The 26,532-nt window shown below is 35.1% G+C and overlaps 1 pseudogene; it reads right to left on the reverse strand.

Annotated features, from left to right (window-relative positions):
- Positions 1-4,493: 4,493 nt before the first annotated feature.
- LOC101427785 (polycomb complex protein BMI-1 pseudogene) lies at positions 4,494-5,461 on the reverse strand (annotated as a pseudogene).
- Positions 5,462-26,532: the final 21,071 nt, after the last annotated feature.

The following is a 26,532-nucleotide window of genomic DNA, read 5'->3' on the forward strand; positions in this document are numbered from 1 at the left end:
GTTGTATCTCTAGCTATGAGCCTTAGTTCCAAGCTTGGAGAAACACATCTAAGAAAATATGTTCATGTAAAGATTAGGAACCAGTTTACTTAACCATATTAAAATTTCCTCTCTCTTTTTTTTAAAAAATATTTCATCATCTCTGCTACACTTGGATTTCCTGTTGGGGTTCAGAAGTGGGAAGAGTGTTAGTCTTGTCCAGCAAGACTCCGACGCATGAAGAAAGTACATGCATACACGCAGGTGTATGCTTAAAGAAGAAGCTCCTTTTATTAATTCCTACCTGGTATATATACTTCTCAGATTCTTAGCTATGACATAGAATTAACAAGTGATCATGACTTAGGAATTTGTTTTCCTGGTGAACCATAAGCGTTTCTGACCTAGTACAGCTCTTGATTAAATGTCTCATTGTGTGTTTACAGCAGGCTATGTTCCGAACATTATATTTGCTTTCATCCCCTTGTGTACTTAACGAATTTTCCTGGGTACTATGTGACTTACAAGTCTCCTCAGTCAGACTTATGGTGACAGCTGCCTTCAGCCATCTATGTTCAAGCCTTCCCTGAACTTCCATCAAGGTCTCACAGAGGCAGCCTGGTTTGCTACAGTTTCCCACCCATGCTTCCTACCCATGTTCACCACCACCACATTGAGAGATAACTTCTTCGTGAGCAATATTATAAAAATAAAAGGGATACATGGGAAAATGTATAATGCAGTTAACCTCTTTCACAAAATGTTTTAATTGGACCATACTCTAGCTTTATATAGATATGCAATATTTTAGATAATGATTCCTTATTTTTTTAGCACTTGCATTTGATAACCAGTATTAAAACCTTATTATAATATTAATCCATATTATGTGGTAGAATATTGAGAAATAATATAATATGACCAATTATAATTATTCAATTAATTTGAGGATGTCCAACATTATGTCCTATGTGAATAACATATAAAAATATAATGTTATACACATTAGAGAAAAATAAGACTGTCTTAAAAGATGTAAAAATGGCATTAGATCACATTGAAAATCCATACTTGATAAAAATTATAATATATCACATATAGATTGAGATTGTTTAACTTGATAAAAGAAAACCATACCAGAGATAGCAAAATTATACTTTCATAATAAAACACTATAAGCATCCCAGTTGAAATCAAGTGAAACAAGGATGGCCTCTATGGTAAATAGAGTTCTTCTTTTTTTCCAGTTAATTCACTGTCTTTCCTATAAAAGGATTATATTTTCATACTTCAGAGTTTAAAGTAGATGACATAACTTAGTCTGGGCAATGAAATGGGAGAAAAATTTAAATATGCCCCTTTTAATGAAAACCTCTGAGAGCAATTGTATTTTACACTATAGTTGTTTTTCTTCTGCCATGAAAAGAGGCTGTTCTATTTCATCCTTGCTGAAGATGAAGAAGACATATATTCAGAAAGGGCTATTGATTAATACACACAAGGAAATCCTGTATTGTTATAAGCTATAGATAATTGCAGCTTAGTATGATGACAACCCAATTTGGGGAAAAACCAATTAATACATCTACTATTGCCAGGTCCTATCTAGAACTATGAAAGTGTACAAGGTTAGAAATTTAAAAGGTATAAATATTAGAAAGGGGGAAATGGACTTTGGCCCAGTGGTTAGGGTGTCCGTCTACCACATGGGAGGCCCGCGGTTCAAGCCCCGGGCCTCCTTGACCCGTGTGGAGCTGGCCCATGTGCAGTGCTGATGCGCGCAAGGAGTGCCGTGCCACACAGGGGTGTCCCCTGCGTAGGGGAGCCCCACGCGCAAGGAGTGCACCCATAAGGAGAGCCGCCCAGCGCGAAGGAGAGAACAGCCTGCCCAGGAATGGCGCCGCCCACACTTCCCGTGCGGCTGACGACAACAGAAGCGGACAAAGAAACAAGACACAGCAAAAAAGACACAGAAAACAGACAACGAGGGGGGAGGGGAGGGGAATTAAATAAATAAAAATAAAACTGTAAAAAAAAATATTAGAAAGGATGAGAAGAATTGATTATTGACTAGCAGATCAAGAGAATTGGCTAAAACAAAATACAATATATTGTCTAGATATAAATATCAGAAAATAATATCTTTTTTAATATATTCTGTAACAGGTCATAAAATATTACAGGCCATGATTTAATTTTCAATAATTCAAAATACACAAATATTAAAAAACCCTTGGGAAAAAAATTTGAAGTCATGTATAAGATCCATGAAGAAAACAATAAAAATGTTCTGACCAATATAAAAGAAAACTGGAATAAGAGAATAGGCTTGTAGTATTCATTAGTGAGCTGACTACTAATGTCAAGGTTAAAAATTCAATCCAAGTCATTATACAAATACAATTCAGTTTAGACATAATTCCTATAATATAGGAGATGGTTGGTAATACAGATTGAAAAATAACAAAGAAATTTTTAAATCTTGTTCGAAATAATGAATTTTCAAAAGTAGATAAATATTTTTACCAAGTAGAATAGTTCAGTACGATTTGTCATACCATATACCAAAAATATATTTAAAACTAAATTAATTAAATGTCTCGTAGAGACACTTTTTGCTTTTCATGTCATATTTTTAACTTACTTGTTTTCTAAATGAATATCTTTTATTGAATTTTTATCAATTACAAATTAAATTTAATTATCTATAAGTAGTAGCAACAATAACAGTGGAACTATGCAAATTTAGGTCTAAATGAAAACTTATGTATTTTGTGACTTCATAAAAATAAATATACTGTATCTTTAAAGAAAATAGAAATAACAGAATATATTCTAAAGTAAAGGTTTAATGACCATAAGCAATCAGAGCAATAGAATTGTGCTTCTTTTACATACTTGGGGCAATGAAATGTTTAACCACATTTTTTTCTCCAAAAACATGAAATAGAACTCATACCCTCACAAATAAATGATCGTTGATGAACACACACCAAAGTTCAATCAAAGCAAAACACAAACTGAAAATTTTTGTATTTATTCATATTTTAAATTCAACGTCATCACTCTATTAAAAAATTAATAGCTAATAGCTGTAGCAGCTCATAATAAATAGCTTTCCAGACATTACAGAGAACGTATATGACCATTGTTCATTACTGTTAAAGCAAGTCTTAAATTTGAAATTACTGCTATACCCCATCTTAAACTATGTTTAGGGTAAAATTCCTACTTCCGGCAAATTTCTGCAATATTTAAAAATTTATTTTGGAATTATAGTGGTAAATATGCATTTAAAACATGATTTCCATATTCCATAGTTAAGTTTTTCTTTACTACAACAATAAAAATTTAAGAGTAAACGAAAAATATGGTATTGTAAATATTTGCCAATTGTTTTCAGTGGAACAAAATTTAAAATGAGATATCCAGATTAAAAATGTAAGATAAGGAATATAGCTGGTAGTAATATTTTGACAATGCTCTTGCATAGTTTGTAAAAAATGTTTCACAACAATGGAAAGAGTTGGTGGTGGGGTGATGTATGAGACCCCTGTATGATGTTATGTATGTTTATTTTGTAAGTTTGCAATCTTTACTATACACTTGTTGTTTATGTGTGTTCATGTATGAATGATATACATCAATAAAAAATAAAAATATATTTATATTTGGCTGATTAGCAAAGCTCATACGTAGGGTGTCTGCAAAGATCAAACCATTTGGGAGAATTTTAACAAAAACTTCTGAGGTCATAAACACAATTTCTTTATAGTATTTATAAACATATTATACGCCATGGTTTCCTGCTATGCCATATGCAAACATGGTATTGCACAACAAGCAGAATGCCATCTAATTCTTACCAAAGTGAATAATTTCAACAAGTCAGTGACACTTTAAGGCATACAGATGATAATACTGAAGTTTACGTTCCTTTGATCTGTTTTGTGTGGCAACAGTAAAGTTAAAAATGAAACATAAGAATAAAAATGATTAAATATGGAAGAAATTGTTATTCCCAGTGAAACGGCTACATAGAATGTATGATTCTATGCATATTCTTTCTTTTTGTTGAAATTTCAAGATAGAAAGCACTTGTTTTCAGCAGGTTCGCAAAATAGCATAACAAGAACAATAAAGGAGAATGTAATGCCGGTGTTAGTTGGATTAACAAACTATGGCCCAATGCTCAAATCCATATTTTCAATTCAAGTAATGGTTACAGAAACCATTTTACATCTTTCTAAATGCACAGGGAAAAAATATGCCTTTCCCCAGAAACAAATTATTATGCGAATCATCTTTTTCATTTGACGCCCATATGACTGTCACATCTAGCCCGTCTTTTATAACACAACAAAAAGAGACACAGATTATAGACACATTTTATGTTACTACAAAAGAAAGCAATTTGGACAATAGTCACATGTATTGACATCTATAAAACTGTAATGGCATGTGAGATTGCTACAAAATCAGTTCAAAAGTCTTTTCCTTAACAATCTCAGGTCTCAATCGGCTAATGTTGCTGATGACTCATTTACTGATGATTCCTGAGGTCTGTTGGCAAAGGAAGATGGTGGTTACCCAAGGGGCTTTTGCTAGATCCTTTTATAGTACTGGAATGTGAGGAAACTGAGGGTGAGGAGACTGGACCTGAGTTCCAGCGCTAGACAGGCAAGATGAGGTGGGGAGGAGGATGCCTGCCAGGCTGGTGAACTTGTCATTACCAGAGTCACTTTCCAGTTCTCCAGCATTCCACAGTCCATCTCTCTAGTGAATGTTCTTCATTCTTTTACAAGTAGGTAAAAATATGTATTTCAAAGGAAGTGGCCCATTTCTTCCCCAGGTATAAATGTAGGTGATGCCAATTAGTGTACTGTATATCTTTAAAAGTTCCTCTTCATACATGACATCAATCTGGAAAGTATTAGGTATGTCCAATTTTTTTCTGAGAAACCTACGGGCATCACAGTCGTCACTGCTGGACATCATAGATATCTTTTATCATCCACCTCTTCCTTAGATTTCTCTTTGTTTACTTACTGATCCAATCTTTTCTGGTCAAAGAATTCAATGGATAAACTAATTATCTCAGTATCAGTTACAATTCTTTTCTCTTCATCTGCAATTTTGACTCTATCTTCATTAGAGCCATAGGCAGCATCAGCTGAAGTATGAGCTGTATAAAAATTCCCCCTTCTGTTAATTTCCTTTTTGAAAAGCCCTGGACTACTTTGTATACAATATCTTGGAGAGTTTTATCTGACCTTATATTTAGGAATGGTCTTGTTTTGTAAACTTGGTCATCTCAGATAGAACAGTACTTGCTGGTCTCCAAGGAACACACAATACACATTGTACAGAAGAAATGTAGATATTCAATGATGGTGGTTCTGCCAATGAAGTACCCTCCACAGAACACACATATCCAGTGGAGATTTAGCTCACTGCCTTTGATTCTGCTTGTTCCAACCATGTGCTGGATAAAAGATTCCATTTGTGAAGGAGTCAGGTCTTCTTGGCCAGTTTGAAAATTTGCTCCCTCATATCACCAGATGTTAACTTTGGCCAGATGGGGACACTGAAAAAGATGACTGGGACAGAACCTTGCCAGGAGCATGCATGCAACCCATGATGTTGGCGGTCAGGTAGTGAAACACTTTAAAAAATGTTTTTTTAAAATTTTCAAAGATAGATTACATAAAAGTTACATAAAAAATTGTAGGGGATGCCCCATTCTCTACCCCTCCCACACTTTCCCATATTAACAATATCTTTCGTTAGTATGATATATTTGTTATAATTGATAAACACATATTGCAGCATTGCCACCAAGTGTGGATTATAGTGTACATTATAGTGTAAACTCTCTTGCACATATTTTTGTAAGTTATAACAAGATATATAATGGCCTGCATCCATCACTTCAACATCATTCATGACAATTCCAATGTCAGAAAATGCCACCATATTACACCTAATTTTTTAGATTACATAAATATTACATAAAAATTACAGGGATTCCCATATACCCCATTCCCTATCCCTTCCACACTTTCCCATATTAACATTAGTGTGGTATATTCATTACAATTGATGGACACATTTTGGAGCATTGCCAGAAAGCATGGGTTAAAGTTCACATTGTAGTTTACATTCTCTCCCATCCAATTCTGTAGGTTATGGCAAGATATATAATGGCCTGTCATTATAAAATCATTTAGGGTAATTCCTAAGCCCTAAAAATGTCCCTGCATTATACCTCTTTTTCCCTCCCCCTTCCCTCATAATCTCCAGTGGCCACTGCCTCCACATCAATTATATAATTTCTTCTATTGATAGAATCACAGTAAGTCTATTGTAGAATACCAGTATATCTACTTTAGTCCATAGTTTATTCCCCAGTCCTGCGGATTCTGGGATGGTGATGTCCACTCCATCTCTAATTGAGAGGAGGCTGTGACTTATTAGGGCCAATGAATGGGACTCTCTTGCTTGCATTTGTAGACTCTCTTGATTTCTTGTTATGGTGGTTGTCTATCATCATCACCTTGTTAGTTTTCCTGGGTGAGTCCAATGAACTGGAGAGTAGGTGTTGCAACTCTATTGAGATTTGAGGCCCAACTGGCACATGGACAGTCCAAAGATTTAAGTCTCTTGGACAGACACATACCAACTCTAGTACTAATTATAGATTCAAATAGAAGGGTCAAAAGAGGCATGTGTAAGGAAGCCACAACTGAGTCCAACTCTGTACCTTGGGGAGCATATATTCTAAAGTAGGACCCACCGGCAAGACAGCAAACTCCTGAACCATCTTCCCTGCCTATAGTGTTGGGATATCTCCAGAGCCCTCAGAAGCCTGACTATTTGAGGTAATATTTATTTTGGCAGTCTATGATTTCCTGCTGAGACTTGCATAAGTGTAACTTCTCCTGACTCACTTTGAAATCTTTTAGCCATATAAACTCATTTGTGTTTACCTTTTTCCCCTTTGGCTCAAGGTCTTATTTTTCCAGTAGCATTGCTAGTTGGTGCTTGGTAGTAAGCCCTGGATGCCAGGGAGGCTCATCCCTGCAGGTCATGCCCCATGCTCAGGGGAAGGTAATATGCTGAGTTGGGCTTAGAGAAAGGCCACATTTGAACAACAAGGAAGCTCCCAGGAAACAACTCTTAAGCACCCTATAATACTAGGCTAAGTTTCCATTTCAAAGGTCATCAAAATCAAGGGCCTGTCAATGGACCATCCTCCCTCACTAGTCATTGCCCTACTCAAGGATTCTTGGGATTCTCTTCCATTAGGGAATTTGGCAGAGTTCCCCAGGATGGAAATTTGATATTTCTTTGGTTATTTTGTGAATCTCCACACACTGTGACAATGCCCCATGAACATTTGAACACATTTATATGCCTTACATGTATGCCCAGGTGTGCTTCCTCCCATATGTCTCCCATAACTGTAACATTTTCTTCTGTTTATTCCCCCCATGTCTCAAGTTTTTCATTTTGTCCTCAAAGATGTTTTATGTTACAGAAAAGTAACTTAACAAATACAGGGGCTCCCATATACCCAACAGCCTCCCACTTTCCCCCTTTCCCTATTAATAACATTTTATATTGGATGGTATGTTTGTTACAATTGATGTCCAAATATTGAAACATAGCTATCAACCATGGTCAATGGTTTACATTAAAGTTTATATTTTGGGCCATATAGTTTTATAAATTTTGATATAATTTAGCATGGCTTGTATCTGTCTTTGCAAGATTATGTAGAACACTTCAATCAATCCCCGCCCCCCCCCTTCCAAAGCTCCCTGTCCATTCTATTCTATTCCTTACTTCTCCTTCCCTTGGGACCCATGGCAACCACCAGGCTTCTTGTCCTTGCAGGACAAGATTCACAGTTACTTGCAACAACACTGAGAGAGTCTTCACACACTGATTTGTCCTCCCCTGTTAAACACCACCCATGCTCTTGAGAGACTCTTGCCCCTCTATTTGAGAACATAGCAGGCCTCCCCAGGAGAAGTCTATAGCAGTTTGATATAGTTATGAATTCCAAAAATAGATATTAGATTATGTTTGCAATCTGGTCTGTACCTGGGTGTGATTAAGTTATGATTAGGCCTTTGATTGGGCTACATCATTAGGGTATTGAGTCTCCATCCCTTGGTGGATGGGAACTCACAGATAAAAGACATGGCAAAGGACAGAGTTGAGGGGTTTTGATGTTGGAGTTTTGATGTTGGAGCCTTAAGCTGAAGCCTTAAGCTGGAGCCCTGGGAAGTAAGCACACAGAGGAAAGAGAAGCAAGCCCCAGGAAGAAAGGAACCCTGATCCCAGTAAGAAGCAAGCCCTGGAAAGAGAGGAGCCCTGAACCCCGAGAGAAATAAGACCCTGAAAAAAGAGGAACCCAGGAAGCCTGAAACCTTGCAGATGTCGGCAGCCATCTTGTTCCAATATATGAAAATAGACTTTGGTGAGGGAAGTAACTTATGTTTTATGGCCTAGTGTCTGTAAGCTCCTACCCCAAATAAATGTCCTTTATAAAAACCAACCAGTTTCTGGTATTTTTGCATCAGCACAATACAGAGTGCTGACTTATACAGAGTCTAACACCTTTCTGCTCATTACGTGGGTCTCCATCCACTAATATGACATATGGCAAAATGAACATCATATACTTCCTAGAAGTCTGATCCAGGAGCACCCTGTTCTGAATGCCCCCCACATCCAACACTCCAAATCAGGAACCCTTACTTGCCATATTGCTAACAGAGCATTTCCCACATTGTAATTTCAACCATGTACCTGCCAATCCCCAGTGTTCACCTCTTCCCTCCCCCAACCCTTCCCCCAGTTCCAAGGACAGTTCAACTCACCCTCCCCACCCAACTCCCTTGACAAACCAGCACAGCTCAACCCAACAATATCATTACACCACTGTCATGCACCTCCACTGCATAAATTCACACTTATACCTTATCATAGATTTTGCTCATATGACCCTTGGTTTACAACCAACCTTCTCTCTTTCTATATCCTGTAAACCTATCTTCCAGATGCTAGCTTTGTGAATCTGCTCAGTTTGCTTAATTTATATCAGTAGGTTATGTAATATTTGTCCTTCAGTGCCTGGCTTGCTTCACTCAACATAAGATCCTCAAGATCCATGTTACCCAGTGTGTTAGCACTGTCTTCCTTCTTACAGTTGAGTAATATTCCATTGTATGTATAAACACTATTTGCTTATCCATTGATCTGCTGAAGGGCATTTGGGTTGATTCCAACTTTTGGCAATGGTGAATGATGCTGTTATGGACATTGGTGTGCTTATATCTTTTCATAGATACACTTTTAAATAACAGGTCAAGTGGTCAGATTATATTTTAGAAACATATTCATGTTTGGGAATTCAGATTTTGATAAAGGATATTTAAAAGGCAAATATGGAAGGAAAGATGGAGTATTAAATAAAAAGTGTTGGAATATTAAATTCCAACCACACATATTAGTATTCATGGATATAACCTAGACAGATTAATGAAATAAACTTAAAAAAATACCAAGACCCAAAAAAATACAGAAAAATGCATTTATAATCTTGCTGTGGAAAGATATTTTAAAGAAAATATTGCTTGTTTTTCATGTGGCAAGACTACAGGATGCCTTGTGTAAAAATCTCTCAGCAGCTAAAGAACTGAGAAGACATTTTAAAAATAAGATTATAAGTCCTGATGATATGGAGAAATTTGGGCTTTCAATTCAATTCCTAAAATGGCCAGGCCTAGAAATAGGCCCAAACTCAAGGACCAAGATATATACCCCAGAATAAGGCAAAAGAAAAACAGATGAATATTAACAGCCTAAGCAAACCTTTAATGGATCTGTAAGATCTATTACCTCTTACAGTGTCAAAGTATAAGAGAAGTATAAGACACAGTAAAAGATTTCAATGATCTATGTATCTAGTGTCCTAGAGGTAAAGGAGAAAAATTAAGAAGAAATAATTTTTGAAGAAATTGTGGCTGAAATTTTCTGAAAATGACTAAAACACATACACATTCAAGAAACTCAGTGAAGTCCTGGTAAGCAACGTACAAATCAAATTCACTTAGCCAGTTCTTAAAAATCAAAGAAAAAGAGACAATTAAAAAAGAAATCAGAGGGAAAATCATTATATTATTTTCATTAAAGTAATAATAAGATTGATGGCAAAATTTCAACAGAAACTGTTGAAGCCAGCAGTAAATAGAATGGTAGGTATAACGTGATGAAACAAAAACCACCAAGATGGAAGAAGAAGATATGGTGTGGGGGCATTTCCAGGATTTGGAGTTGTCCTGGGTGGTGCTGCAGGGATCGATGCTGGACATTGTGTGTCCTGCCGTGTCTCACTGGGTGGACTGGGGGAGAGTGTGGACTACAATGTGGACCACTGTCCATGAGGTGCAGCGGTGCTCCAGAATGTATTCACTGGGTGCAGTGGATGTGCCATGATGATGGAAGAGGTTGTTCATGTGGGAGGGGTGAGGTGGGTGGGATTGGGGTATATGGGGACCTCATATTTTTTGAATGTGACATTTAAAAGAAAATAAAGAAGAAAAAAACCACCAAGATAAGAACTGTACTCCCATCAAATGTTCTTCATAAATAAAGGCACATGAAGTGTTTCTAGAAAAAATTGTTGTGATAATTTTTGTTAGAAAATTTCTTTTAACATAAATAATCAAATAATCACAACAAATAATAAGTTCTTTAGGCTGAATGAAATGATCCCAGATGGAAGGATGAAACTGCAATAAGAATTGAAGAGAATCATAAAGGACAAATATTGGAAATAAGTAGAATGTGTGGACTGCTCAGGACCAAAATAAAACCATGAATTGGATGATTTAAAAGAAATATAAAAGTGAGCTATTTGACACCTTTAAAATAAAGATGAATGGGTAAATGAAATTAAAATTTTCCCTATTTACATTGTTTATGAAGTTGTATATCATCATTTTAAGTACATTGCTATAAATTCAGTATGCATAGTGTATGAATAATTAAAGTCATTAGAAACAAATATCTTATATATGGAGAATTAAATAGAAAAGAGTAATTGGTTAATGCAAAAGTAATAGGAAGTAAGAAATAAAAGAATAAGATGGAAAAATAAAAGCAAATAGCTTGATAATAAAATAAAAGCCAACTATTTTGGTAATTATATTAAATATAAAACTTATAACTTCTCCAATTACAACACAAACATTTTCAGATTTTATGTTGTTCAAAATGGACACACTTTAGACATAAGGACATAGAAAGTTTGATAGAAAAAGAAATTAAATGTAAGCACAGTACAAAAGAGAACCTTAGGTATTTCTTAATGACTCAATCATCAATCAAGTAGGAAGAAATAAGAATCTTAACTGTGGAGCAATTAATAGAATAATTTCAAAATCAATGAAGTAAAAGTTAACAGTGAAGACACATTTAGATGCACAGCTGATTGTAACTGAGAAAACAAATGGCTAAAACACCAGTAAGAATTTAATGATATTAATAACACATTTAACTAACTTCAAATTATATATGTATTAATTAAATCACTCTTAGGAAAATGACTCCAGAATGCACACCTTTTAAAAGGGCACAGATATATTTTCCAAAACTGGCACTATTATGATCAAAAAAAAAATCTTTACAAAGAATTTAAATCACACAATGTGTGTACCAAACTCTACGAAATTAATTTGAAAGATACTAAAAAAAATGGCCTAATATACATCCAAGTATTTAGAAAATACATATCACACACTTAAAATCCCTATGTTTGATGCTAAAGTCTTAAGCTGGAGCCCCAGGAACTAAGCACACAGAGGAAAGAGAAGTAAGCCCTAGGAAGAAAGGAACCCTGAGCCTGGGAAAAAACCTTGGGAAAAGAGTAACCCTGAGCCCAGAGAGAAGCAAGACCTGAGAAGAGAGGAACCCAGGAAGCCTGAGCCTGGCAGACATTGGCAACCATCTTATTCCAACATGTGGAAATAGACTTTGGTGAGGAAAGTAACCTACACTTTATGGCCTGGTGTCTGTAAATTCCTACCCCAAATAAATACCCTTTATAAAAAAAAACAAAACCAAAACATATCATTACTATGCTAAAGGCTATAACTGAAATGATGGGTTAGCAGCAAGATTATTTAGGTAATTTTAATAGAGTGATAGAAATACTAATGAAGATTCAAAAGGAAATATTAGAGATGAAAGCCACCATTGTAAAGAAGAATGCCTTCAACAGGCTTAGAAGTTGAGGAAAAGAGTCAGGGAACTTTAAGACAGGCCAAAATAAATTTTGCACACTAAACACCTAAGGAAAATAAAGAGAAAAATACAAAAGAAAATCCAGGAATAAAGGCTTTTATCAAATATGAAGTCCAATTATCAGAGGAAAAGAGAGAGACATCAGGAATATTGGATGAGATTTTTTCAAAATTCATTACAAATGCCAAAACTACAGACTAACAAGCTTAAACAACACCATGAAGGACAATATTTAACAAATGATCAAACAAATCGACAGCCATAGACATATTATATTCAAATTTCTATAACAAAAAAGAAAATCATAAAGAAAGCTATAGAAATATAAATATTAACATGTTACTAAGTTTGCTAGGGCTGCCTTAACAAAGTATCACAAACCAATGGGTTAGAAAAACAACAACTTATTGTCTCATAGATTTGTAGACAGAACTCTGAAGTCAAGGTGTCAATACAACTAGACTTGCTCTGAATTCTATAGGGTTCTTGTGATGCCTTCCTGGAAATCTGTGGCATGACTCAATCTTTGTCTTCACCGCATGCTGTCTTCTTTCTGTCCATATCCTACCAACTGTGACTAAATTACTTCTCCTTACAAGGACACTAGTTATATTAGATTAAGACCCACTAAATCTGGTTTGGCTTCATTTTAACCAAAAACATTTCCAGGGATCCTAATTCCAAATACGATAACATTCTCAGGGTCAGGGGTTGCTCTTAAATTTTTTTTTGGGTGAACAGATTCAATCAATAAAACCATGTATGACATGAACAATGGAGTGATATTTTTTAAAATTCTGAAAGATAAAAAGACGTCAACTCACAATTCTTTACCCAGAGAAAATAACATTTAAAGTGAAAGAGAATAAATATTTTCAAGTGAAGTGAATTGATTTCCAGAAGATCTCCTCCATGAGAAATCTTAAAAACAACTTATTCAAATGGAAGAAAATCTGATATCAGACTGGAATCTGGATCTACAAAAAGAAATGAAGAGTGCTGAAATGGAATAAATGAAGGGTAAATTGAATACATTTTTTTTCTTACTTTAATTTATCTGAGGTAAAATAGACGGTCTAAAGCAAAAATGCTAGTAATATACTACGTGTTTTTAACATACATAAAACTAGAGTAGAACAAAAAAAGGCACAAATGATGGGAGGAAGTATTGTAAATATACTTATGAAACATTCTTACAAATAAACCAAATGAAATGGTATAACATTATTTTAATATGGATACTAAATAATTAAAGATGTATATTTTAAATTCTTAAAATCACTAACTTTTTATAAATGAGGTATACATAGTTAGCTAATAAATGTGATTAGCTTGAATAAAAATTATCAATTCACACAAGAGATGGCAAAAAAGGAGAAAAATTAAGCATAAAACAAAACAAATTATAAAGAGCCAACAATATGTAAGATTTTAATCTAATCCTATCATCTATAACATCAAATGTGAATGGTCTTGGAATATCAGTTAAAAGATTAAGAATGTTGGATTGGGATTGAGCAATACCTAAATATATACTTTCTACAAGATTTCCACTTTGAATGTAATGATAGAGTTATGTTAAATTTAAATTATAGACAATGCTGTACCGTGCATACCCTAACCAACTGAAAGAAGGAGAAGCTATATTATTCCTATACAAGGCAGACTTTAGATTATTAGATATATTGTTTGACCTTAAGAGGGACATAATGTACCAAAGTTATTAACATTAATATGTTAACATTAATTAGATATTAATAGTAATAGCTCACTAAGAATATAAAACAATCCTAAATATGTATTCACCTAACAAAAATGCATCAAAATATGGGAGGTAAAATTGATGGAATATTAAGGAGAAATAAACAAATTCACAATATCATTGGGGACCTCAAAACTCATATCTCAGTAATTGATAGAAATCAATAGGGATATAGAAAACTTGAAGACTGTCACAAGATAGACCCAATAGATATTTATATATTCCACTTAACAACACAGAACATTCACTAAGGTAGGTCATGTTTTGAGCCAAAAAAAAAAAAAAAAAACCCCAACAAATTAAAAAGAGTAAAAATCACATGAAATTTGAATGCAGACCTCAAAATAATTCAAATAGAAATCATTAATAGAAGGATAAATAGAAACTCACCCTCCCTCCAAACTTACAAATTAACAAGATACTTCTAATAATCCATTGGTCAAAGTAATCTCAACGTAAATTTTAAAATATTTTTAAAAGATTAAGTTGAAAATGTATCATAAAAATTTTTAGATTGTTGTCAAAGCAATATTTAGAGGATAATTTAAAGCAAAGCATTCTTATAGTAGAAAAAAAGAAAGTTCTCATATTAATTTAAATTCTCTGCCTACCATGTCTAGAAAAGGGAGAGTAAACTAAGCCAAAAAGGAAACAGAAGGAAGGAAAAAATAAATTTAATAGCAGACATAAATGAAATTAAAAGCAAACTTAAACAGAAAATTAAAGAAGCAAAATGCTAGTTTTTACTTTTAATTTTAGAATTAGCATGTAAAATTCTGCCAAAAAACACATGAAAATAAATAAAAGAATACTGCTGGAATTTTGGCTGGGATTGTATGAAATGTATAGAACAATATAGAAAAATATTGATATCCTAACAAATTTAAATCTTCTTATCCATGAACAAGATTTCTGTATCGGTAAGTGGACTTGGTCCAATGAAATGGGAAGCAGACTTGGCCCAATGAATAGGGCGTCCACCTACCACATGGGAGGTCTACAGTTTAAACCCCAGACCTCCTTGACCCATTTAGAGCTGGCCCATGCACAGTGCTGATGCACTCAAGGAGTGCCATGCCATGCAGGTGTGTCCCCCGCGTAAGGGTGTCCCCCGTGTAGAGGAGCCCCATGCGCAAGGAGTGCACCCCGTAAGGAGAGCCACCCAGCACAAATGAAAGTGCAGCCTGCCCAAGAATGGCGCTGCACACACAGAGAGATGGCACAACAAGATGAAGCAACAAAAAGAAACAGATTCCTGGTGCCGCTGATAAGGATATAAGTGGTCACAGAAGAACACACAGCGAATGGAAACAGAGAGCAGAAAACTGGGGGGTGGGTGGGAAGGGGAGAGAAATTTTAAAAAAAGATTTATCTATCCATTTATTTGATTTTCTTTGATTTCTGTAAATAATGTTTTGTAATTTCACTATTCAGTTCTTACCTAACTTTTATCAAATTCATCTGCATGTATATCACATTTTACTGGCTTTGTAAATTATATTGTTTTGTTTTTTATTTCAATTAGTCATTGCTTAAATATAAGAAAACAATTGATTTTGCATATTGGTCAGTTTAATTCTACAGTGATGCTAAAACTCTTTATTGGTTCTAGTAGCTTTTTTATAGATCACAAAATAATATTATGCACAAATGATAATGTATAAAAAAATAAAAGCAGTTTTGTTTCTTTCCAAGAAAATTAGTGCTTTCCAAAGATTAAAAACATTGATAAATTTCTAGTTAGGCCAAAAAGAAAAGAGAAAAGAACCAATTACCAATGTCAGAAGCAACAGCCTCAAAAATATATCACTACACCATCACAGATATTGGGGTCATAAAGGGAATATTACAAACTCTCTGTGTCCATAAATTTGACAACCTTGATGAAATGGAACAATTCCTTTCAGAAAACAGTCTGTGAAAACTCACTTAAAAAGAAAGACAAAATACGCAGAGTTCTATGTCTATTAAAGAAATTGAACAGGCAGTTCAAAATTCCAAAAGAGAAAACTGAAAATTTCAAATTATGATATTTTCATTGATAAATTTAGTCAATATTTACCAGAGGAAGACCTTCAGACTCTTTTATGAGGCTAGAAATATCTTTGTACCAAAACCAGAACAGGATTTAAATGAAAAATAACTAAGACTAAACTGTCTCATGAACACAGTCACAAAAATCCTCAACAAAATAGTAGCAAGTCCAATCCATCAATATATTAAAACTATAATGTATCATGATCAAGTGGAGATCATACCAGGAACACAAGGTTGCTTTAATAGTTGAGAATCAATCAGAATAAATCACCATAATAGTAGATTAAAGAAGAAAAATCTTACGATCGTATCAATAGATTGCTTAAAAGGGATATGACAAAATTCAACATTCATCCTCAATAAAATTCTCATCAAACCAGGAATGTAATGACACTTCATTAACCTGATAAAGAAACTCTTCAATAAACTTCCAACTAATGTTATCCTTAAAAGTAAAACACTATATGCTTTTTCCTTAAGATAGTGAACAAGGCAATGATGTTCTGTCAGGACTTTTATTCAGTACTCTTCTGGAGGTCCTATCGATATTGACTCATTTGGAACATATACAAAGATAAATATGTACAGAATATATTCACTGCTTCTGCATGAGTTAATAGGGATCCTAGCACTTTCTATTGAAGGGGTGCTGAAACCTGTACACCCTGAAAAGAATAAGCACACCAGTTTTCAGACCTTGGTTTCAAAGTACCATTCTCCAATAAAAGGAACCTTGTCATTGTGGAGCATTTGTTGATTTGTTGATTCCAGGTCTTTGCCAACACACCTGAGAGATACATCATAGTCAAATAATATAAGACTTGTTATTATATGGCAATTGTTCCTTACAAATACTCAAAATTTTCTAAGGAATTTGAACAAAACTATTCAATGCAGCATTAGTTATATTGCATTACTACGATAATAGGAACGCTAATAGAAGAACCAAATGCTAAACAATAGAGTATTTATTTCATTATAGTTTGCATATCAAAATTTTTGTTACCAATGAAAAATAATTAGATCTGTATAACTACATGAAAGAATATCCACAACACTTTGTTGAAGAAAGACAACAGAAAGTTTTAGAAAAATATAGACTTGTTTGTATTCAATGATCTGATTTTGAGAAAGGAAAGAAGCTTTCTAAATCACTCAATGTCCCTCTCTCTCTCACACACACACATGCACACATGCACACACTCACTCATTCATGCACACCCAGTAGTACTGATAAGAAAATTGTAGCAGTTTGATATAATTGATGAATTCCAAAAAGAAATATTGGATTATGCTTGTAATCTGATCTGTACCTGGGTATGATTGAGTTATGATTAGGGCATTCAGTACCCACCCCTTGATGAGTGGGTACTCACAGATAAAAGGCATGGGAAGAACAAAGTTGAGGGCTTTTAATGTTAGAGTTTTGTTTTTGGAGTTTGATGCTGAAGACTTAAACTGTAGCCCTGGGAAGTCAGAACACAGAAGACAGAGGAGGCAGCCACAGGAAGGAAGGAAACTTGAAGCCAGAGTAAAGCGAGTCCTAGTGATGGATGTAGGATGACCAGATAACCTGAAAGTAACTTGTTTCTCTCCCTGTTACTAGGATACAAAGAAAAGAATTGTGTGTAAATCAGAAGGTAATGAAATGCAATCCTCTCTTTAGGCTAAATTCCGCTTTTGGTGGTCAAGAATATCCTGTTGAAGCAATGAAGTATGAAAACCAGCTTCAACCAGTTGGCCAGACCTGCACAGAAGTAGCCCCTTGCTGTCCTCAGTTCAACTTGCTTAATTAACATAGTAAAATTCCCACCCAGGCGTGGAGTTATCTGCCCCTTTCTTGATCATGCAATGTATGTGCAAACATGATTTCCTGAACATACTAATCATACAATTAGACAACCAGCTATGTGTGTTCATCCATATGCATAAAAACTAATGCATAATCAAAGCAAATGCTAAGTAGTAACCTGGGTATTTAAACAAGAGTGAAACTGCAGCACGGGGAGTCAGGTCTGAGTCACTTTGGACTGGCCTTGGCTCCTTACCTCTGCAGATGCAATAAATGTGAGTTTGCCTAACTCTCATCTTGAAGTTTCCTTCATGCCATCTCTGGTTATCCATAAAAGCCTTGCTTTGAGGCCTAACACTAGCAATGTAGGAACCCAGGAAGCCTGAACACTTGCAGATGTCAGCAGCCATCTTGCTCCAAATAGACTGTTGAGGGAAGCAACTTATGCTTTATGGCCTGGTATCTGTAAGCTCCTAGCCCAAATAAATACCCTTTATAAAAACCAACCAATTTCTGGTATTTTGTATCAGTACCCCTTTGGCTGACTAATACAAAAATATGAATGAAAAAGGGAAGAAATTTATATTTACTTTACATATTTATATTGTTTGAAAACATTAAAAAATTAAAACTTAGAATAAAAAACTATTATTAATAGTTGGAGAAAACAGCCCAAGCAAAGGTGTAGTAGTAGGAGAAAAGCAAGGCACATGCAGCCAAATTTCCCTTGATTTCCTATTATCCTCCCATAACTTTCAGTCCTGTGGATCAGAGGAGCTTCTTTTTCCACATGAAAAGCTATCATATATTATTGCAAATATCACATTATCACATTCCACAATCTTTCCATCACACACATATTTTTTCCATTCTTTCATACAAAAGACTGTGATTAAATTTTTTTACTGATTCTCTTTATGATTAGAGTGTGATCACTGAATCACTAAATCCCTAAATATCAAAATTTCCTAATGATTATGAGTGTAACCAGGGGCTTCCATCTATTTTACTTCTCTTCTTGACTAGGTTGGTTCAATGGTGTGAATGTGACAGGTATCTGTGACTGCAGATTGTAAGAATTTATGCTGTATAGACAAAAGGTATGTAATTTGACTTCAAGTGTTTTATACTGAATGCCTTTCTTCATGTTCCTGTCATCTGTACCCATCCAGTTGACTCAGTGTTCCTCATTGCCTCAGGATCAGTATTTAATGCTAATTGTAATCTTTGTCAATAGTTTATCAAATTACCTATGCAATATTATATCAAGTATGTAAGGCAAGCAATGAGTTTCCAAAGGGTTTTAAGAATGTAAAGCTGAAGTTAACAGTGTTTACCTCTTGTTATTGTGAAAGTGTTTCCTTTTGATTTTTGTGCTTCCAAATTTAAGCAATAAGCATGCATTATTTTAGTAATCAGAAAAAGTTTAAAACTTGAAAATTAAGACAAAAGTGCAATATTTCTTGCAAAGTGGACCCATCTTGGAAAAGAATGTTTGTTAAAAATCTGAGGACATTTGATGTTGTACCTGGACAACAAACATTTTCTCAATACATGTTACATATATTATAATTAAATGGAATTTTATCTGAAGTTTGGTTAGTGTAAGTAAACTGAATTGTGGGAAGAGAAAAATTCATAAAACTCAAAAATTTCATGTGAAAATAAAATGAAAATTCATAAACCTTTGATATATATAACCACACAAATTCATAGAAATTTATATATTTACCATATATGTAGGTGGGTTTATTGTAGAAAATTGGAAACTTTCAAAAAGTTAAAAAGAAGTTCCAAATTATCAAGCCAAAATACAAAAATATTTCATTTACTTTGTATATCATTAAATTTTTCTGAGTAAAATTTTATCATAATTTAAATATAGTTTATATACCACTGTTGTCCTTTACTCCACAAACATTTTTTCATATTTTTTTATGAAAAATGTCATATAAATTTTATGTATTGGTGTCATGATTTCATGATATTTCCAATTGTTAAAGAGCTTATAATTAATATCACATAATTGCATTAAGGAATATGTAAATTTTATTCATTTGTATTTAAACTAATTTTTATTAAGTATAAATTAATTTTCACTTTAAGAGCTTTTATTCTTTTTGGTTCATTTAAATGAAGTATACAGTTCATGGATTTAAAAGAAGCATAAATGGTAATAAGATGAAAAAAATTCTTCAATATCTAAACTTTAAAATAGTAAGTATGTCTTAATTTCTCATAATGTAGGTCTGTGTGGGTCAGGACTGAGAGTGGAATTTGAGTAAATGGCAACTGCTGGTGATTCTGGACTCCTCTGTCACATGGCAAGTCACATGGCAGCATTTGCTGGTCTCTCCCTTTTCCTTAGGGTTTTATTGCTTTCAGCTTCTTTTTCCATGACATTCTCTTTATTTTTCTCTGCAATTCATCCTGTTTATAAAGGACTTCTGTAAGAAGATTTAGACCCACCATGGGCCATGCCTTAACTGTTGTAACCTATTCAAAAGGTCCTAATTAAAATAGGTTTACACCCTCAGTAATGGATTAGCTTTAAAGACATGATTTTCTGGGGTACATATAGATCCAAACCACCACAAAAGTCAAAAGAGTCAAACAGATGCAAAAATAACCATTTCTGATTAGGTTTGGATCCATGAAAAGCATACTTTGTGCATATTTGCAGAAAGACATGATTTGAAGTAAGGAATGTATTATAGACAATAACAAACTGAACAATCAAGATAATAAGTTAGGGTGAATGAAATACCCAAAGCTTAAAGTGAAGTGTAAACCTTCTGTATTAGTCAGCTAAAGGGATGCTGATGCAAAGTACCAGAAATCTGTTGGCTTTTATAAAGGGTATTTATTTGGTTAAAAGCATAGAATTACAAGGCCCTAAAGAGTCCAAATCAAGGCTGCTTCTCTCCCAAGTCAATTGCCTCTCGTTGAAGCAAGATGGTGGGCAATCTCTGTGTGGTCTCTCCTTCCTTCTTCTGCTTAAGGCACCATGGGCCCAGTTTCTTTTGATCTCAGTTGTAGGCTGGCATAGGGCTTGTTTCTCAGGGTTTCCTATATAAGTCTGGCATAGGTTTTTTTTTTTTTTCTTTCCAGGCCTTATCAGCTGCTCAGCTGCTCTGTTCTCTTCAGTTGCAAACTATCAGGTGAATGGCTCATCTCTCCCCACAGCCCCATGATCAAATGAGACAGAGATTTCTCCTCTTCTGTGTGTCTTCTTGAGTGAGTGTATATTTACATCAGCCCATAAAGGAGGTGGGAGCTCTGTGTCTAGTCATACCCTACTAATGTGGTCAAATCAAAATCCTAATCTTTTATCAAGTAAACTTAAAACCTTTGAATTTAATACAACCAAAGGGTATCACACCCAGAAGAACAGACCAGCTTACAAACTTAATTTTTCTCTTTTCTGGGGATGCATACATAATATCAAACTGCCACACTCCACCCTCTAAATCCCAAACAAGACATTACAATATTCAAAAAGCCTCAAGTCCTTTTGACAAGCAATGTTATGTCCAGAATCACAACACAATTATAGAAATACAGTTTGTCTTGAGGCAAAGTCCCATCTGGCTGTAGATCTCTGAAACTTGCAAAACCATTTATCTGCTTCCAATATACAAAGGGACACACAAAGGATGAACGTTTGCATTTCTGTAAGGAGAAATTGGGAGGGAAACATGAGTCATGGGTCCTCTGCAGTTCCATAAGCCCGCAGGGCATATGCTTCATTAGATTTCAAAGTTTGAGAGTAATTTTTAAGATGATATTTTCTTCTTCCAGGGCCTTCATGGGAGCTCACCCTTTCCACAACCTTGACCAATGGCTATTTTCTTGGTTCCACCATCATCGAGCTTCTGGGTGGCAACTGAGTTCCAGACCTTACCCTCCAAGAACACTGGGGGTAAGGCCACCCTTTACCCAATCTCTAGGGTAGAGTCTCAACCCCCACAGTGCAGTGAGGTGGCAGGAACATTCTCCCTAATCTCTGGCACACAGGCCCAAACTTCTCAGAGCAGTGAGGTCATGACTTGGACTTCACTAATCTCTGGGGAACAAGCCAACTCTTCTCAGAGCACTGGGGTATTTACCTCACTCTCCCCACCTTGGGAAATGTGCTTCACCCTGTCTGTAGCCTGAAGTGACAAAGTTCTCCCTGAACATCCATTCTTTTCAAATGCTGGGGCAAACTCACCCTGTCTTTACGAATGGGTGGGATCCCTCTCTTGGCCTAAGAAGATGTCTTAAATCCAAACCTTGGCTCCCATAGTTTTCCCCTTAAAGCTGCTGTCCCTTCCATTTCTCCTGTCCATGTCCTTTCCAGTCCACGCTGACAGTGATATTGTTTATATACCTCTCCCAGAAAAGTTGTTGGTTTAGCATGCTGGAATCAGGGGTCCAATTCCTCAGGCAGTAACACTTTCCACAAGTCTTTCCTGGATTTTCAATCCTGGCTTACAAGTTAATTCCTCAAATGAGGCTATATCATCTGATTTCTAGAGGCTTGGAATTTCCAGAATCAGTTTCTATTTTCTTTGTGCTGAACAATTTGATTCTCAGCTTATCTCTCTCATTTAGCATTTTACTATAAGCTTCAAGGAGAAGGAAGGCTGCATTTTCTATATTTAGTTGGAAATCTCCTTGGCTAAATGTTCAAGTTCATAATTTTCAAATTCTATCATCTATATAACAACATCAGGAGCCAATATTGCTAAGGTCTCTGCCACCTTAAAACACGATCACCTTTTCTCCAGTTTCCAATAACAGTTTCATCATTTCCTTCTAAGGCCTCATCAAAAAATCTCTTTAGCATCATATTTTTACCAACAGTCTCTTCAAAGCAGTCTAGGCCTTTTCCATCAAGCATCACACAATTCCTCCAAAAAATACCCCTTACCCATTTATAAAACTGTTACTGCATTTTTGGTAATTGCCTCAGACTGTACCCCACTACTGGTACCAAATTCTGTATTAGTCTGACAAATGTGTGCTGATGCAAAGTACAAGAAATCTGTTGGCTTTTTTTTTTAAGATTTATTTTTATTTACTTTTCTCTCCTCCCCCACCTGTTGTCTGCTTTCTGTGTCCATTTGCTGTGTGTTCTTCTGTGTCCACTTGTACCCTCGGTGGGACCAGGAAACTGCATCTCTTTTTTGTTCATCATCTTATTGCATCAGCTCTTCATTGTGCGGTGCCACCCCTGGGCAGGCTGCACTTTTCTCATGCAGGGTGGCTCTCCTTGTAGGGTACACTCCTTGTGCATGGGGCTCCCTCACACAGGGGCACCCCCACGTGGCACAGCACTACTTGCATGTGGAAGCTCTGTGCGTGGGCCAGCTCACCACGTGGGTCAGGAGGCGCTGGATCTAGAACTCTGGACCCTCCCACATGTTAGGCAGATGCTCTACCGGTTGAGCAACATCCACTTCCCCTGTTGGCTTTATGAAGGATATTTATTTGGGTTAAAGCTTACAGTTAAAAGACCCTAAAGAGTCCAACTCAAGGTTGCTTTCTCACCTGTCAGTTGCCACATGGTGAAGCAAGACAGAGGGTGATCTCTGCCTGGTTTCTCCTTTCTTCTTCCTCTTAAGTCTCCATGGACCCAGTTTCTTCCAACCTCAGCTGTAGGCTGGCATAGAGCTCATCTTTCAGGGTTTTCTGTATCAGTCCTGCATAGGGCTCATTTCTTTCCTGGCCTTATCAGCTGCTCAATAGCTCTGTTTTCTTCATTTGCAAATTATCAAGCATTCCCTAGCTGTGGCCCTTGGAACAAACATGATAGGACTATCTTCTCTTCCATGTTTCTTCTTGAGTGACTGTTCATTTATACCAGCCCACGAAGGAGGTGGGGACTCAATGCTGAGTCACACCCTGCTGATGTGGTCTAGTCAAAGCCCTAATCTTTTATCAAGTAAACTTAAAACCTTTGAATTAAATACAATCAAAGGGTATTATACCCAGAGTAAAAATCCAGTTTACAGACATACTTTTTCTTCTTTTTGGAGATTGATAAATAATATCAAACTGCTACACCTTCCTTCATCTATTTAAATGGAAAGAGTTTTGACAACAGTTAACTTGATGGAAAAAGGGCACAGGGTTATTACAGCAACCTAACTTATACATAGTGTGATTTCCTATCCTAAATGAAACCTCTATACACATTAATACCTCTTCTCTGAATTTAAATTTCACCTTTAATTCTACCTTTAAATTTAGACTTTTCATAAATATTTTTGCTTTAAAAATATTAATGTCTGAGGTAAATATAATACACAGAAATTTCAAGACAAAAATTATTGGAGAATTATTAAAATAATCTCCTACATTAATCACATATAGTAAATATTGATATTTTGCTGCAGCTGCTTCAGACCTTTATAGTTATATGTTATTACTGAAACAGATGAAGTTCCTTTCCTAACCTTCTTGACACCTCTCCTTTCTGCCTTTCCAATACTATTTTGGGATTTTTGTTTTTTTTAGGAGGTATTGGGGATTGAATTTGGGACTTCATATATGAGAGTCAGGTGTACAACCACTGAGCCACATCTGCTCCCCATCCAATACTGTTTTTTTTAAACAAATCAATTTTATTTATAAATATTAATAAAACATAAATTTATCCAAAGTTTACAATCAATGATATTTGGTATAATCACATATTTGTGCATTCATTACTTCAATCATTCTTATAGCATTCTCCTTATTCAAATAATAATAATAATAAACAAAAACAAACAAAACTCCTCTCCTTTCAATCTCTGTATGCTTCCCTGTATTAATATATTTATATACTCTAGTATTTTGTAAATATAGTCATATATGCAATATCACCCATATCTGTGTTTTACATGAGCTTTTATTATCTTATACAGTCCCATGTTACAGTTTTTAGCTTTCCTTCTAGTAATATACATGAGGTTATACTTTCCCATTCAACCACTGTTATACCCACATAATAGCTCTGCTTGTCACAAACACCATGTTGTGCTCTCACCATTTCCATTCATTTCCAAAGATTTACAAACAACCTTTTTGTCAATTCTGCACAGATTAACCCTCAGTTTTCCATTCTCTATCCTCATTCTATTTTCTGGCACCCTATATTCTAATCATTAACATCATGAGTTTATGTAATATATTTAGGTCATAATAGTGCAATCATATAGTATTTGTCCTTTTGTGTCTGGCTTGCTTCACTTAACATAATGTTTTGCGGGTTCATCCATGTTGTCATATGCTTCATAATTTCATTTCTTCTTATGCTGTATAATATTCTATCGTGTATATGCTCTGTAATTTCTTTATCCATTCATCAGTTGATGGACATCAGGATTGTTTTCAACTTTTGACAAACATAAATAATGCTGCTATGAACATTAGTGTGCAGATATCTATTTGTATCACTGCTCTCAGTATTTCTGGGTATATACCTAACAATGGTATTGACAGGTCCAATGGCAAGTCTATATTCAACTTTCTTAGGAAATGCCAGTCTTCCACAGTGTCTGTCCCATTCTAAATTCCCACCAATAGTGAATAAGTGTTTCTATCTCTCCACATCCTTTCCAACATTTACAGTTTTCCAGCTCTTCAATAGTGGTCAGTTAAGAGGTATGAAATGACATCTCATTGTAGTTTTGATTAACATTTCTTAATAGCCAGTGATGTTGAACATTTTTGTCATGTGTTTCCTTATCATTTGTATTTCCTTTTTGGGACAATTGTCTTTTCAAGTCTTTTGCCCATTTTTTAATCTGGCAGTTTGTCTTTTTATTGTTGAATTGTATAATTTCTTTTTATATCATGGATAGTAATCCCTCATCGGATATGCGATTGCCAAATATATTCTGACTCTTAAGCATTTTTACAAAGTCCTTTGCGGTACATAAGTGTTTAATTTTGAAAATGCCCTATTTACCTATTTTTCCTTTTGTTGTTCATCCTTTATGTATAAGGTTTAAGGAACTACCACCTAATACAAGATCTTGAAGATGTTTTCCTACATTTTCTTCTAGGAGTTGTATGGTTTTATATTTAGGTCCTGATACATTTTGAGCTAAGTTTTGTATAAGGTGTAAGATAGGGGTCCCCTTTCTCTTTTTTTTGGATGTGGCTATCCAGTTCTACCAGCACTATTTGTTGAATAGAGAGTTGTGGCCCAGCTCAGAAGGCTTGACTGCTGTGTCAAAAATAACTTGACTAGAGAAAGAAGCTCTTCTTCAGACATGAAAAAGGAAGAAATACTCAAAATTTGTGTGAACAATTCTGTTTGTGAATTCTAGAAACTAAAATTTTGTACTGCTAGTATATGGGAAAGAATTAAAATAATACTTCTACTTCTTCAGTTCCATATCTGATTGGGAGAGTATTATCCAATAAAAAGAATAGAAGTTATTATATGGAGTATATATCACTGTTCAAGTATCAGTTGAGACTATATATAGCCCCATTTTTGTTATAGACTCTTAACAATTAATTTAATAATTTTGGATGTTAACTCCATTGGAAAGCAAATCAGTTTTAGCTTCACTTAAACTTAAAATTAAGTATTCTGGACAAATAAAGAAATAAAGAACATCATACCTTATATATATAGACAGATGTTTCTGCTTATATTGAC

This window comes from Dasypus novemcinctus, chromosome 3, assembly GCF_030445035.2.
Source record: "Dasypus novemcinctus isolate mDasNov1 chromosome 3, mDasNov1.1.hap2, whole genome shotgun sequence".
Lineage (NCBI taxonomy): Eukaryota > Metazoa > Chordata > Mammalia > Cingulata > Dasypodidae > Dasypus > Dasypus novemcinctus.